Here is a 14726-nt window from a genome sequence, read left to right as displayed (position 1 = left end):
ACTGTAGCTGTGCAGTCAAAGGAACATTTATTATCAGAAACACATTATGTGTCTGACATTATGAGGGGGAAAGGTCCAGATTAACTGTATTTTTAAATAAGAGATGGAGTGCGATTAGACAACTATTAAGGAAACTGGCTTTAGTCCAAATTCTAGAAAGCACATACAAAAACGTATTGCCTTGCAGCCTAATACTTTAGTAAGGCCCATTCTAGTGGACCTGCTGCTATTTAAGTGACTCTAGGAGTAGGGCTAGATGTTCCAGGAGGGCAATCATCCCCTGATGAGCTCCCCATCTTAACTCTCCTCATCGACTCCACCAGGCCGCCTAGCAGACTAGCTGCTAACCCTATCCCATCCCTACTCAAGCCTGGCTCCTGATGATGCAAAGTCTCCAGAGACCACTTGTCAGTTTGGAGCTGGGCCCTGGAGCTGCAGTACAGGCTTGTCGGGCAGATGTATAGTAAATACTGCAGCCAAGTGCATAGCACATTTTCCTAAGTGGAAATTCTGTGTTAGAGACAGAAGATCATTTAACAGTAGGTGGGCAGCTCAGCTCGTTCCTCAACAGCTCTATTCTTCCCTATCAGGGACCCTGCGTTGGAAAGCAGGTTTCTGCTGCCGTGGGAGGAAGGGGCTGCCCTGGTACTGCTAGGAGCAGACAGTAGCTAACAAACCAGTCTCTGGGGAAGGTCCTGTCTGTGACTGTCCTACGTAAACAACATAAAACAAAACCCTCGGGCTTATCTTGTCTTTTACACAAATGAACTGCGTAAAGCTTTCCTTCATATGCAAGTGCTGTTGCTGCCCATCCCTCAGTATTCAAAGGTGTTTTTGTCAAGATATGTAAGGATGCCTAACCCTTCTCCTTCACAGCAAAGACAACTAATATTTATTGAGCACCTATCACCATCCAGGAGCTCTATCTCATTTCTTTCTCGACATATAATCTATTCCTAGCAAGTTGCTTAAATTACACTGCCGGCTACCCAATCTGAGATTGTGTTTCTGTTTTCATTCTACTAAAATGAGAAAGAGTCCTGGTGATAATGCTGCCTTCTCACTTTCCTAATCCTTTCCACACCTGGGACTAAATACATTATGTAAGTCTCATCAGCCAAACAGATCCCTAAGATCTGGGGGCCCAGGACACAGCACAAATAGATGCCAAGGGTTTGAATATTTAAAGCACTCCTTTAAACACAGTCAGCTCATGTTCATGTCAGACATGTGCATCAAGATTTATGCATAAGCATCCATTAAAACAGCCAGGTGTGGTGGCACATGCCTATAATCCCAGTAGCTCAGAAGGCGGAGGCAGGAGGATCTCAAGTTCAAGGTTAGCCTTAGCAATTGAGCAAGATCCTTAGCAACTTGGTGAGATTCTGTCTCAAGATAAAAATAAAAAGGGGTGGCAATGTAGTGCTGTGGTAAAACATCTCTGGGTTCAATCCCCACATTAGAAGGAGAAGAAGAAAGAGAAGAGGAGGAGGAGGAGGAGGAGGAGGCATTATTCATTAAAATAGCATAAATTGGAAACAATCTAAATGCTCATTAATGGGGTATTAATTCATTATAGTATCCTCCCATTAGAGACTACTTAAGATGCCACCCTTTACAATTGCTGACTGCATATGAGTATTGTTATTTTTAAAATATTGTTGGGCTGGGGTTGTGGCTCAGTGGTAAAGCACTTGCCTGGCATGTGTGAGGCACTGGGTTCAATCCTCAGCATCACATAAAAATAAATTTTAAAAAATAAAGGTATTGTGTCCATCTATAACTAAAAATATTTTTAAAAAGAATATTGTTAAGTGAATAAAGTTTATTAAAACTTTAAAAGTTTATTAGCTTAACCATTGCTATTTTGTTCAAAGTACATGTATAGATGAAATAAAAATATCTAACAAAATAGTTGCAATTATTATCAGTGTGCAGTGATCTTATAAAGTATATTTATTTTCTTCCACGTATTTTTAGTATTTTCCAGAAAATACTAATGAAGGAAAAGAATAAATTTATGATAAATACTTGTGTGTTTTAATCTAATAATTCCATTTCTAGTAGTCTCTTTCAAGGAAAAACCAAAGGAGTGGCCAAATATCACAGTGCAACTCATTACAAAGTTATTTATAATAATAAAAATTGCAAGTAACAAAAATTTCAACAGCACGGTAATGGCTATATGTTATAAAAATACAATAAAATATTATGAAGTCTCAAGAGCAGATTTTCAAAATCTGAGAAACAAAATGCTCAAAACAAAATGTTAAAGAGAAAAGCAAAATATGAATTTAAATAATTTTAACACCATAAGTTGCCTCAGTATTTAAATCAAATTAAAGCAATGTTTTAAGGGGAAAAAATCCTTTGTGTGTCTTTCACACAATCTCTCTTAAAAGAAGAGACAATACAGTTAGAGTATTGAATCTTTGAAACTTGCTCATGTTTGCTATTTTTTCTTTCTTTTTCCCCCTCAGAGTGATTAGGAATCAAACTCTTAAAGTCAAGAGAAGGAGGACTGGGTGCTGGTCCACACAGGCCAGAGTACAGGGGTGTTCAGGGAGTGGGTACGACATTAATCCCAAAATGAGGAGGAGAAGATGCCAAAAGATAAAGAGGTTTACCAAGTTGTGTAGAGAAAATCCAGAGTTTTAGCATAGGCTCCAGGGGAGAAGGGGGAACGCAGATGGCTGAAGTCCCCACAGTTTAAGAGGAAAGGTAACTTGTAGTTTCTCGGTTCCAGAGAATTTTGAACATACCCCCCCCTACCCACCCCACTACCATTTACACCTACCCTGGGATCTTTTGTTCATTTGGAAAATCTTTTGTTTCAATCTTCAGTGCTGAGAGAGGAGGAGGAGGAGGAGGGGGAGGAGGAGGAGGGGGAGGAGGGGAAAGGGGCGGAAAGGAAAAGGAAGAAAATCTTTCATTAACCAAACAAATCTTTATTGAGTGGTGTGCTAAACAGACAGGAAGGGAATGAGAGAGGCTGTTTTAGTCAGTTTTGTCAGTCTTTTCTTCTCCTCCCTTGAAGAAATTGTTTCTTCTCTTCCTCCCTGTAAACAGGTGTTCTGTGTGGAAACTTCTTTTCACAAGACCTACATCCTTGTCCACAGTGACTATTTCTCCACAGCTTAGCCAGTTAATGAGCTCATTCCCATGGCCATTGCGGTTTGTCAAAGTGCGGTCACAAGGACCAAAGAAACCATTCAGACTTCTTCCATGGCTTTTTGCAAAACTTTGCTGGGACAGGAGGGCTCCTTCCCTCCAGTTAGAGGGCTGAGTCCAGATGTGGGCCTGCAAGCTATAAAGAACAAATAAAAGGCAGAGAAAAAGATAAGACAATGAACAAGAACACTCAGAGACCCAGGATGGAGAGAGTCCAGCTAGCTTCAGATGCCTGCTTCAGATGTCCCTGGTCAGCCACTTCCTCTGTCCTTCTGGCTCTTTGGTTGCATGAACCATTCCTTTCCTATTCTCATGAAGCTACTTCCAACTATATTTCTTTCACGTGAAAACAAACAGTGCTCCCTAATACAGCTGGAGCATTACCAAGCTCTGGGTTAAGTAGGAACCCTCCCTGACCTAGGGAAACAGATCGGTGCGAGGTCAAATGCCTTATCAGGATTAGGAGGGATCTATGGTATGCCTCCTTTAGTACCTCCTGGCCCTCCCTCCTCCTATTAACACAACTGGCCCTTCACTTTACATTAATGCAGCCAATATCTACTGAATACCTACCATCTTTTCTCCTCATCTGTCTGTGGCCCTTTACCATGAATTGATGCATGCCCTTTTTTCTTTCCTGCTTAATTTCATTCAGCCTGGAAGAAAAATTAAAAGAGAGGATTCCACTGATGCCTGCAATTGTGAAAATGCAACGTCTTTAGTGGAAAATTGACAAATCACCACAAGATGGGGCTATTATGCAAGAGATTTAAAAGTTATTGGTGGGGCAAGAGGATGCAACATGTTCTGACATGCGAGACAGAACATTTACATCTTCCATCACTAAAAATAAGGAAAGAAAATATTCTAATAATACATATACTTGTTAATTTTTTATAAAATCCAAGTGCACCTCTAAAAAATTCAAAGATTACTCTTCTTAACAACTAGTGATTAATTTCTGGGAAACTATGACAAGAGATATTTTCTCCTCAGAGATTCTGCCTACATCAAGTTTGCTTGCTTTTCTTTCTCCTGTTTTTTTTTTTTTTTTTTTAAGTTTCATTGTTCTATAAAATAAAATTGAAATGTATTTACTTATTTATTTACAGACTTCTATGACCTCTGTATTCAATTTCAAACAATAAATAACATTTGCTATTTTTGATCAATGTGCTTTTGCTTTCTGGATCTTCCCCCTTGACTACCCCACCACCCCACCAATCTAAATTAAATCACTTTGACCTCGCTATTTTTTTCCTTCAGGTTTATAGTTTGAAAATCTCGACAATGCTAATTAATAGCCATAACATAGCTGGGCATGGAGGCACAGGCCTATAATTCCAGTAACTCTGGAGGCTGACACAGGAGAATCAAAATTTCAAAGTCAGCCTTAGTAACTTAACAATTTAGTGAGGCCCTAAACAACTAAGTGCCACCCTGTCTCAAAATAAAATATAAAAAGGGCTGGGGATGTGGCTTAGGATCAAGCATGCCTGGGTTCAATCATCCTTGGTGTCAAAAACTCAAAATAAAACAACAACAACAACAAAAAAAAAACCCCGTAACATAAGGTGGCCACTCTCTTAGAAAATCCAAAAGAAGCGAGAGGAGGAGAATGAAGCCTAACTATGCCTATGCCTTCTCAGAGACCATACTGTTCGCTGGGGGCAGGTGTCCACCCAAGATGGCAGGCTGGAGACACCAATCTCAGGAGTGATGCACAGAGCACAGAATCTGCAATGGTTGCAGAGGAAGCCACAAAAAGAAGGCATTCCTGCTCCTTCCAGGGCACCATTCAGTCTGCATCATCATCTTACTACTAACTCAAAATTGGGAATGTCCTGTTGAGAAATGGAAAATCCAAAAATAGAACTGCAGAAAGTACTTGGACCTTGGCTTGAAAGTCAGCCCAGTGCTATGACAGGAAAGGCCTTTTCCATGAAGATTTTGTTCTTAAAAGCCATATTTTATCTGCATGCAGACTCCCAGTAAAACCACACTCAGAAAATGTGCATCTTGGCTATCCTTCAACTGTAAAATCATTATGTTTGGCTCTGGTTATTCTGGACATTGGATCTGTGTGTAAGGGCTTCTTTCTGAAATTCTTTGTACAGAATGTTAAAGGTTAGAAGCTGTATTAATAGTGACATTTAAGTAAATCTGCTATTACCGTATGTATCTAATACTTAATGATACTTGGAAAGAATTCAAGGACAAGGCGGGAAAAAAATGTTGCATTCAAGAAATACAAAATGTACATGCATTAGAATGAACTAAAATAAACCAATAACTTTTGTTGAAGAAATCTACCCAAAGGGCCAAAAGAAATATATTTTTTAAAGATTGAGTAATTAAATCCAAAATTAAAGGGTGCTGTCCTATAATTTCTTGTATGTTAGTTATAATATTTAATATTTTTAATATCAAAGAATTTCAGGGGACCTTCATATGTATTTTGTATATATTTTAGGCTAACTCTTAAACTGTGATAAAAAGCTATTAAAGAAGGAAAAAACACTTTTATACACTTATGGAACTTTCTAAGGAACAGCTGCCTCCAATTAAACAACAAATACTTTTTAAAGACTCTTGGGGTTCAATGTTCCTTCAGTGGACTGAAAAATCTGGAAAAATGGACTTCATTAGCAACTACAGAATTATTGAAAGGATATTTGAAATGGCATTTAATACCTGCAAAGATAGGAACAATCAGTAGTTTAAAGTTTCACCATAAAGATTGGTAAATAACACTGATTATGGGTCTTATTCAAACAGAAAATAATGAATATGTAATGAAAGGAGAATAATGATCCAAATTGCTCTTAATCTTGGAGTTGCGCCTATTGATTGGCCTGGAAATAACAGTGTTAATCGTATAGTAAGAAAGTCAAATGCTTACAAAGGCATTAGCCGTGGGGAACAGGATACCCATTTCATTGTACTAGTACAGTGTTTTATTGAGTAAAGCTTTCAAACAACTGTATATTTAAGAAAAATTCCAGGGTTAACTCAAGTCAAATAACATTCTTCTCCACCTCACTCTGTAACTTATAAAAGCTATTTACGTACTCCTTAGAATTTATCAAACATATTCTGAACACCTACTGGATGCCTGCCACACAAGAGAATCAAATAAGTAATTCAGCCTTCCAAAATACTATTACTTATCTCTCATAGCCTTATTTCCAATAATCTACAGAAGTAAAGATTTTCTCAAAAGAGTAAACCTTTTTATACTGGCTTTCCTGAGACACGCAGGCTAAGTTTCATGAACAACTATATTTGTAAGGAAGAAATACACTAAAGAGACACAAAGTACTTTGAAAAATATAAAAATTTCTTATCTATAGCAAAAGTCTCAGAGGATTTTGAATTTGAAATATCTTTTCGTCCCATTAACTTCTCTGGGGGTCCCATGCATCCAATGACAAGTTAAAATTACATTTTTTAGAATCCATTTTTTTTTTGAGGGCTTAAGTGCATTCTTCGATCCTGAGCTTTAAATTTGATCACTCTTATTTTAACTTAAGTGGTAATAACTGAACATCTGATTACTAAAATTCTAGAGGTGCGAGGGATGCTCTTCTTCCATGCAATGTGTGCTACCAAGGAACCAATCAGTGTTCAAGTTTGCCAGATGGCGGCAGCAGAGAGCGCTTTCAATGCCGGCTTAAGACGAGATGTAGTATTGCCAGGGAACCCTCGGGGCACCTGAGAACTTGGCAAGTTCAATCTGTTGTGGAGAAATTAGCTGAATGGAGAGGCTGGTAAAAGGAAGCACAAGCCAGGAGAAACATGAAAAGGGAGTGCAAAGCAGAAAGAAGTCACAAAAACCTGACTCTGACACCAAATAGGTCCCCTGAAGCAAAGGGCTTCATCTCCCACACTGGGGTGTTTTCCTGTGTAAAATGAGTACAGTGATTTTAAAATCTCGCAGGATTATCCTGAGTCTGAGATGATGCACGTGGGGTGCTTAACACATTGCCCACTGCTTCACAGACAGGGCTTAGCAAATGTTATGAGCCATTATTCCTCCTCACTGATGCTGCCAGAAAGGCCGCAAAGTGGAGCCGATCGCCAGCTTGAAAGAAGGAAGTGAGGGGCCTCACAGATGTCAAAGTCAGGGCGATGAAGGAAGCAAGGCTAAGGGCACCATGGAGGTGAGGAATCTTCTTTCTACATGTTGATTGAGTGATGGCTTTTTGTGCACTCAGATCCTGTGCACTTCAACATGTTTCCTAGGAATGTCTGCTTAAACCCGCCTTGTCTTAGGATACCTTGCTCTGGATCCAGTGATTTGCAAGAGTTGGGCTGAACAGCAAACCTGGCATCACTTCAGAGGGAGACTCAGGTATCTGACAGCAGACTTTTGGAGTGAGAGTAGGAACAAGGAGCTCATTCCACAGAAAGGCTTCCGCAGGCATACAGAGGAAGGCATACACTGGAGGTTAGCTTCTTCTTCCAGTGGCCAATTCTTAGAGGTTGTTCTGATTTTGTTTAATTCATATGAAATGACCCTTTATTGATAAAAAATTATTTCTCTTTTGTTCTTGGAGACGATAGTAAAGTTTCCAAACCTGAGTGTAGATGCTACATTCTTCAAAGTATTAAATACATTCAAGTACTTACTTCATAATGGAATCATGGACTTTTTAATCAGTCTGTGCCCTTAAAGGATTCAAGAAAACTTTTTGGAGATGGAATGGTAAACTGTTGTTTGTAAACTGAACTCTCCCTCACTTTCCATACTTTATAACTAAAGAGCCCAGACTTTGGAAAGTATACTTGAGATTTTTTGCTTTTATTGGGCAGGTGATAGAGGCCATTCCCTGTGGGGAGGATGACTTTTCTCGTCCTCAATCATACTGAGGAGGAAAATTAGCATGTGTCAGGACAGGGGAGGAAAGAAACTTCCGTGGTCCAAGAGGACTAATGGGTTGGGCAAGGAAGTAAAGCTTGCAGAGGCCAGGAAGTTCTGTGAGTGGAGTTTGAGGTGGTCCTGGGCATGCCAGACCTTCAGGGACTGAGTTGGGACCCTGAGGTTTGGTTAGGGCTATGTATAAACCCCAAGAGTATCCACTGGTCCCTATAGGGTCAAACACTCAACATGGATCTTTTAGTACTTTAGTAGAGTATTAATTAAATATCATTTAATTAAATATTATGATCTTCCCCATTTTTAGTAAATGGCATAGCCATATAAATTTACCCAAAAATTCCAGTTGAAAATTTCCCTATTCCTTTTTATTGTTCCACTGAACCCATCAACAAGTTCCATCCATTCTACCTCCAAACAGACGAGAGCTCAACCTTGTTTCCTCTCTCTCTACTACCCTGATCCAGCTTCTGCTGTTGCCCCCAAAGTGACAGCTGGACACTTCCACTCTCCCAGCTTTCTCTTTTGACCCTTCTACTCCATTCTTTACAGAATAACCTGAGGATTCCATTTACAATATAAATGAAGGCAAGTAGTTCTCCTATTTAAAACCTTTTCATTACCCAGTGTTCTCAAGATAAAAACTGAAATATTTTGCATGACCAACAAGGCCAGGTCTGGACGTGTGGGCTTTGGAGCACTTAGTGAAAGCCCTGACCTCTGGGAAGAGCTGCTTGGAAAACTCAATTACAGCACAGTGCAAACATTCACAGTGTGAGATGCAAGGCAGGTGCCAAGAGATCATGGCAGATTTCTTGGGGTTCCTTCTAGAAAGGAACCCAATAGAAGAATGGACTTCCTATCCCTATTGGTAGAAGGTGATAAACGGACAGTAAAGACAAAGTGACTAATGGTATCAGCACGGTTGATAAGGTCTAGGGATGCCCAGTGACACACCCAACCTGGGGAAGGGAGCAACTTCACTAGCAATCAAAGCAACCATTTTTATGGTAGTCTTGAAAATAAGAACCCAAAGCCATGCAATTTACATATAATAATGGCTTCTGCTTAGCAAGTACCTGCTAAGGGGTTGGATTTATGCCAGTCATTTTACATATTTGATTACAACAACCTCATAAGATATTTATTATGATCTCTATTTTTGATGTATGGAAACCAAGGCTCTAAAGGTTACTAAAAGTCAAGTGATTAATAAGGCACAAACCTATTACTCAAGCCTTAAAGAAGAACGAAATTATGGCATTTGCTGGTAAATGGATGGAAGTGGAGACTATCATGCTAAGTGAAATAAGTCAATCCAAAAAAATCAAAGGCCAAATGTTCGGTCTGAAATGTGGATGCTAAGACACAATGCAGGAGGGGGATGAGAAGAGAAGATAAGTGGATAGACAAAGGGGACAGAAGAGGAATGGGTATAGGAAAGAGAGTAGACTTAATTGAACAGTACTTTCCTATGTTCATATATGAATATATGACCACTGAAACTCCACATCATGTACAACCACAAGAATGGGATCCTAATTAGAATAAGTTATACTCTGTGTATATATAATATGTCAAAATACACTCTACTCTCATGTATATCTAAATAGAGCAAATTTTTAAAAAATAAAAATAACCAGAAAAAAATAAGGCATAAACCAAAAAAATCACATTTCATTTCTTCATGATGAAAAGGAATAGATACGATGATTATTTCCTATGGGCCCACCACTAGGATCAGGAGCTCCAGGAGGGCAGGGCTGTATTGCTCACTATTGCCTCTCTACCACATTGAGTAGTGTCTGGTCACAGCAAACCTCAAATAGGGAGTTTTGATAGATGGAAGAAATGATGTTTGATAGCTGCTTTCCTTAGTCAGCATTTTGATACAGAGCTTTATAAAGGTATGAAAAATTAGGGTGAATATCCCTGTGTCCATGGATTTGGTGTTGGTTATATTTTTTATTCTCCCCACCAAAGTGCTGCTATTAAAATGCAACCATGCTTTATTCAACCAGAGGTTTCCATTAGCAACAAGAATTAATTAAATTATGAGTCATCAGCAGATGACATACTAACGTAGATTATCTCCCTACAATTATTGGGGTTCTTTTTCTAATTATAAAAGTAATATAGTAAAGAACAAAGCTATATTTATTAATTTTAAAAAGCAAAGTATGCACCATTATGAAAAGATCTCCAAAATATGTTTTTAGTGAAAACAATAACAAGATGCCAAATAGTGTACATTCTAGCCTTTTCTTCCAGGGGGGTAATAATAATCATTATTGGGAGCTTACTATGTGCCAGGCACTATATTATACCTGCCACAGGAACGACCTCATTGAATCCTTTTAACAACACTGTTAGTGCTATGCCCTCATTTCAATAGTAGTATTACCCTCAAATTGTTTTAAATTTTGAATCAACCTGGAACTTAGATTCCAAAGCATACACACACACACTGAGTGCGGTGGCACATGCCTTTAATCCCAGAGACTTTGGATGCTGATCCCAAGTTCAAGATCAGTCTTGGGGGCTGGGGAGATGGCTCAGTTGGTAGAGTGCTTGCCTCATAAGCACAAGACCCTGGGTTCAATCCCCAGCACCGCAAAAAAAAAAAAAAAAAAAAAAAAAAAAAAGATCAGTCTTGGCCACTTAGTGAGACCCTGTCTCAAAATAAAATAAGTGGTTAGAGGTGTGACTCAGTGGTAGAGACCCTCTAGGTTCAATCCCCAATACCACACACACCCACAAAAAGATACATACACATGCACACAAGTGTGTATATTTTACATCTATATTTACTTCTATTTCCATACGCTGAAAGCACAAGACTTCATCAATATCTACAGTTCCATTCCTATACCAGAGTTTGCATTTTTTCTCTCTTTATACATATTTTTCCCTCACCAATAATGAGAATCCCTGGCTGTGATTGACCTCGATATCTTTACTTATTGTATATAATCCAGCTCCTGTTGCCTCCGCTGTCCTCATCCTGGCAGGATGTCCATCCCCACCTTCTAGTCTCTAACTCTCCATATCAGACCTTTTGGTGTCCCTGGTCAGGCTCTGGTGCCCCACACCAGCACAGAGCATCTCCTTCCCCCATGCCAGGACATTTTCACAACTGTGGGAAATAACACCCCACCACCCCCTTGCCCATCCCCAGCAAAGACAGCTTACTTGTCATTCAGGGGCTACCATAAGAAAGTGCCTCCAGAATCTTGAACTGCATCAAACTTAGCATGTTAGTTTCTCTAGCAGCCCATTCTTAAAAAGACCAGCAGTTAGACCAAAGCATAGATAGTCCTTTAGCCAATTATTTGCTTCAGAATGAAACATGAGAGATGAAAAGAAAAAGGAAAGGAAAAGGGGGGGAAAAAGGAAAATTGCACCAGGGAGGAAGCTATTTCATGAGCTGAATCCCAAGCAGCAAAGTCACCACTGATGTCACAACAGTGTTGCCAGCTAATAATGGGCTGCTCCTTAACTGTCGGGAAAGGCAAACAGCACAACATTAAAATGGTTCTATTTTTTCCATCCTTACAATAGCAACACAGCAGCAGAGCACTGATCTCTGAAAGACAAAGGCTGTGAAGATAAACATGCGCTAAACCCAGGGCTATTGGGCTGTGGTTTTCCTTTTGAAATATTATTAGGTAATATATCCAAAATACTCAGGCCTCCGCTGGGATCATTGCCTAAGGTACTGGTCTGAAATCACCCTTCTAGTGGCTCAGCAAGTTCCCTGCTCTGTGCAGGCCTGTGGCTTTCTCTTTTCCTCATTTGCCGTGGCTAAGTGGCTTCCAAGGCGTTTCAGGGGAAAAAAAAAAAAAAATTAGGTTTCAAAATAAAGAGCAGATATCTCAACTAGGCCTTCATTTTCCTGTAACTGTTGTTAATCAGCAGCTGCTTGGCCCCTGTTCATCAGCCACCGCCAAAGCTGGACTAAGTCTGCTCTTTCTCTCCACCGCAAGATTGCCTGTGGCTCCTAGGTTGAAAGTTTTTCTCTAGCACTTCTTACTTTCCACTTTGCAATCAGGTACCTCTTCCCTCGTCTCTGCTGTTATCCATCTATATTTTCAGCAACCCATTTTTACCTCCTCATCTCCCCTTTTCATTACTATGCATTTTCACTTCCCCCTGCTACATCCTTGGCTTCCATTCTAAGCACTTTGAAAATAAGATGAATTTGGTATCTGTGGAACACGTCGAAAGACTAGTCTTCCAAGGCAGCCAAGTTGCCTCCTCTCTGACCACATAAGGTAACAACTCTCCTTTCTTGGTGCTAATTCTCTCTGGTTGCCCAGTAGTAAAACTGTCTCCTTCAAGAAATGGTTTGATTTAGGATCCACTCAAGAGACCCAACTGAAGAACAAAACCTCCTGTTATGAGGTTGCAAATTTCCAGGCAATCACAAGCAGCATTTTGCTTTCTTAAATAATAGAGGCTGGCAGCAATCGTTCCCTTTCCAGGCTGTAGAAATTCAGTTTCCCCACCTCAAGAGCAGAGAAATTCTGAACAGACAAGAGTAAGTTTTTTCACCCTGGGAAAAGCATCTAAACTAAGTTCAGGTTGCTGGATGCTTCCTTTTTGTTCTTCTAGTCTTTTCTCTTCCTCAACCTTCTCTGTGCCCCAGGAAGGGGCTGACTTTTGGGCTGTGAAACAGGCTCCTTTGCCTTTGACTTCCCACTGGATTCACCCAATGGGGAACACTGGAGATCAGGAAGAAGTAGGGTGGTGAGTCAGGAGGCCAGGGTATTTACACACTATATCCCTCTCTGTGGGGTAACACAGGTAGGCTGGATTTCTTAGTTTCTGTCAGGTGTCCCTCTCTTTCTAACTCCAGTTGCCATTCTGTCCTTTGTCCCATCAAACCTTGTGCAATAACAGTACCCTTTCACCAGCTCAGGGTATTGCGCTATCCCTTGTGATTTCCCTCTGACCTGCCAACACCTTTATAAATAATCCCTTTATTAAACTCTCTTCAAATTACCCAATTCAAGTGGACCATCTGTTTCCTGTGGCTATTTTGATGCTTACATAAGATCTCTACTTAGGCAAAGCAGAAGCAGGTATATTTGAGAAATTGCAATGGTGAACCATCAGGAACCCAGTTACCTAGAAACTGAGGCCCACAGGTAGGAATTCAAGCAACTCTTGGCACAGAAAAAGGAGAAAATGAGAGTAATGCGAAGAAGTGGAAGAATTTACTGACAGCTGAAGTACTAAGGTCAGATGATTGCTAATATCATAACACATGCTATGCTTAGGATATTCCAGACTCCTACAATGTTATCACATTTTAGATTATTTAACCTACTTGACAGATGAAGAAGCTGGGTGTGTTGATTATTTTTTTCTCCCCAAAGTTCCTTCCTCAACATCTTCCAGTAATAAGACTGTTCTCTCCTGCAAGGAATTCATTTGAATATTTTTAGTAGGGCTAGTCCTGGCCTGGCACATCAGCACTCCCCCAACCCCATGCACAATGTTTAGTCCAGAGAGGGACAGGCCACTCAAAGAGGCCAATGAGTTCCTCTTGAGATTCAAAATGGACCTAAAAAAAGACCTAGAAGCTTATATATTGTATATAAGCTGCCACCACCTGTAGCCGTCTTACCTCTGCTTGGAAAAAGCCATCTCCTATAACAACTCACACAGCATCAACCAGAGAAAGCCAGAGACAAGAGATAGATGTAGAAAGAAAAGAGAGATGACCTCATTTGCTCCTGCATCCACTATCTCTCAAGTCAGTTATGTCCTAGGATTTTAATCTTATGAGCCAACAAATACTCCTTTTTTTTTTTAACTTAATCTAATTTAAGTTGGGTTTCTGTAACTTTTAATTTAAAAATCTTGTAAATGTATTGAGGCTTACTTATAGACATTCTTCAGCTGAGTTGTGATCAGCAAATGCATGTGAAAATACTGCCCAAGGTTGGGAAAAGAACCACTGTGATATTGTGAAATATAAATTTATCCGGTCTTCATTCTTCTTTTGGAATCTTCAAAGAGATAATTGATGACTGACTAATGACTGGCATCCCCCAGGTAAATTCAGGATTGGGACTGGTCACAGGAAAGACCAAGGCTGAATTAGTGAATTGGGACTTTTGGCTCTAATCTACTCCCCAACCTCTGGGGAGAAGAGAGCAGCTGAAGGCGGAGTGGATCCCCAGTGGTCAATGATTTAATCACTCATGTCTATGGAATGAAGCTTCCATAAAAGTCCACAAGAACAGGGTTCAGAGATTTGGATTGCTGGACACAGAGGTTCCTAGAGGGTAGGACACCCAGAAAAGGCACAGAAGCTCTTTGCCTCTCCCCATATAAGTTGGTCTAGCATTTCTTTACTTGTATGTTTTGCAGTATCTTTTACAATAAATTAAGTATGTTTCCCTGGGGTTTATGAGCTTCTTTAGCAAATTAATTAAACTCAAGGTGGGGTTTGTGGGAACCCTGAATTATAACCAGTCAGTTGAAAGCACAGGTAAAACAACCTGGAGTTTGTGGTTAGTGCTGAAAGTGGGGAGAAGTCCTGTGAGACTGAATTCATGAAGTCCTGTCAATATGTGGGATCTGACACTATCTCCAGATAGATTGTCAAGATTGAATTGGAGGGCATCCAGTAGGAGTCCACTACAGAACTGACTGCTTGCTTGGT

Source organism: Sciurus vulgaris (assembly GCF_902686455.1).
Source record: "Sciurus vulgaris genome assembly, chromosome: 3".
Classification (NCBI taxonomy): Eukaryota; Metazoa; Chordata; class Mammalia; order Rodentia; family Sciuridae; genus Sciurus; species Sciurus vulgaris.
This window is presented reverse-complemented; position numbering follows the sequence as displayed.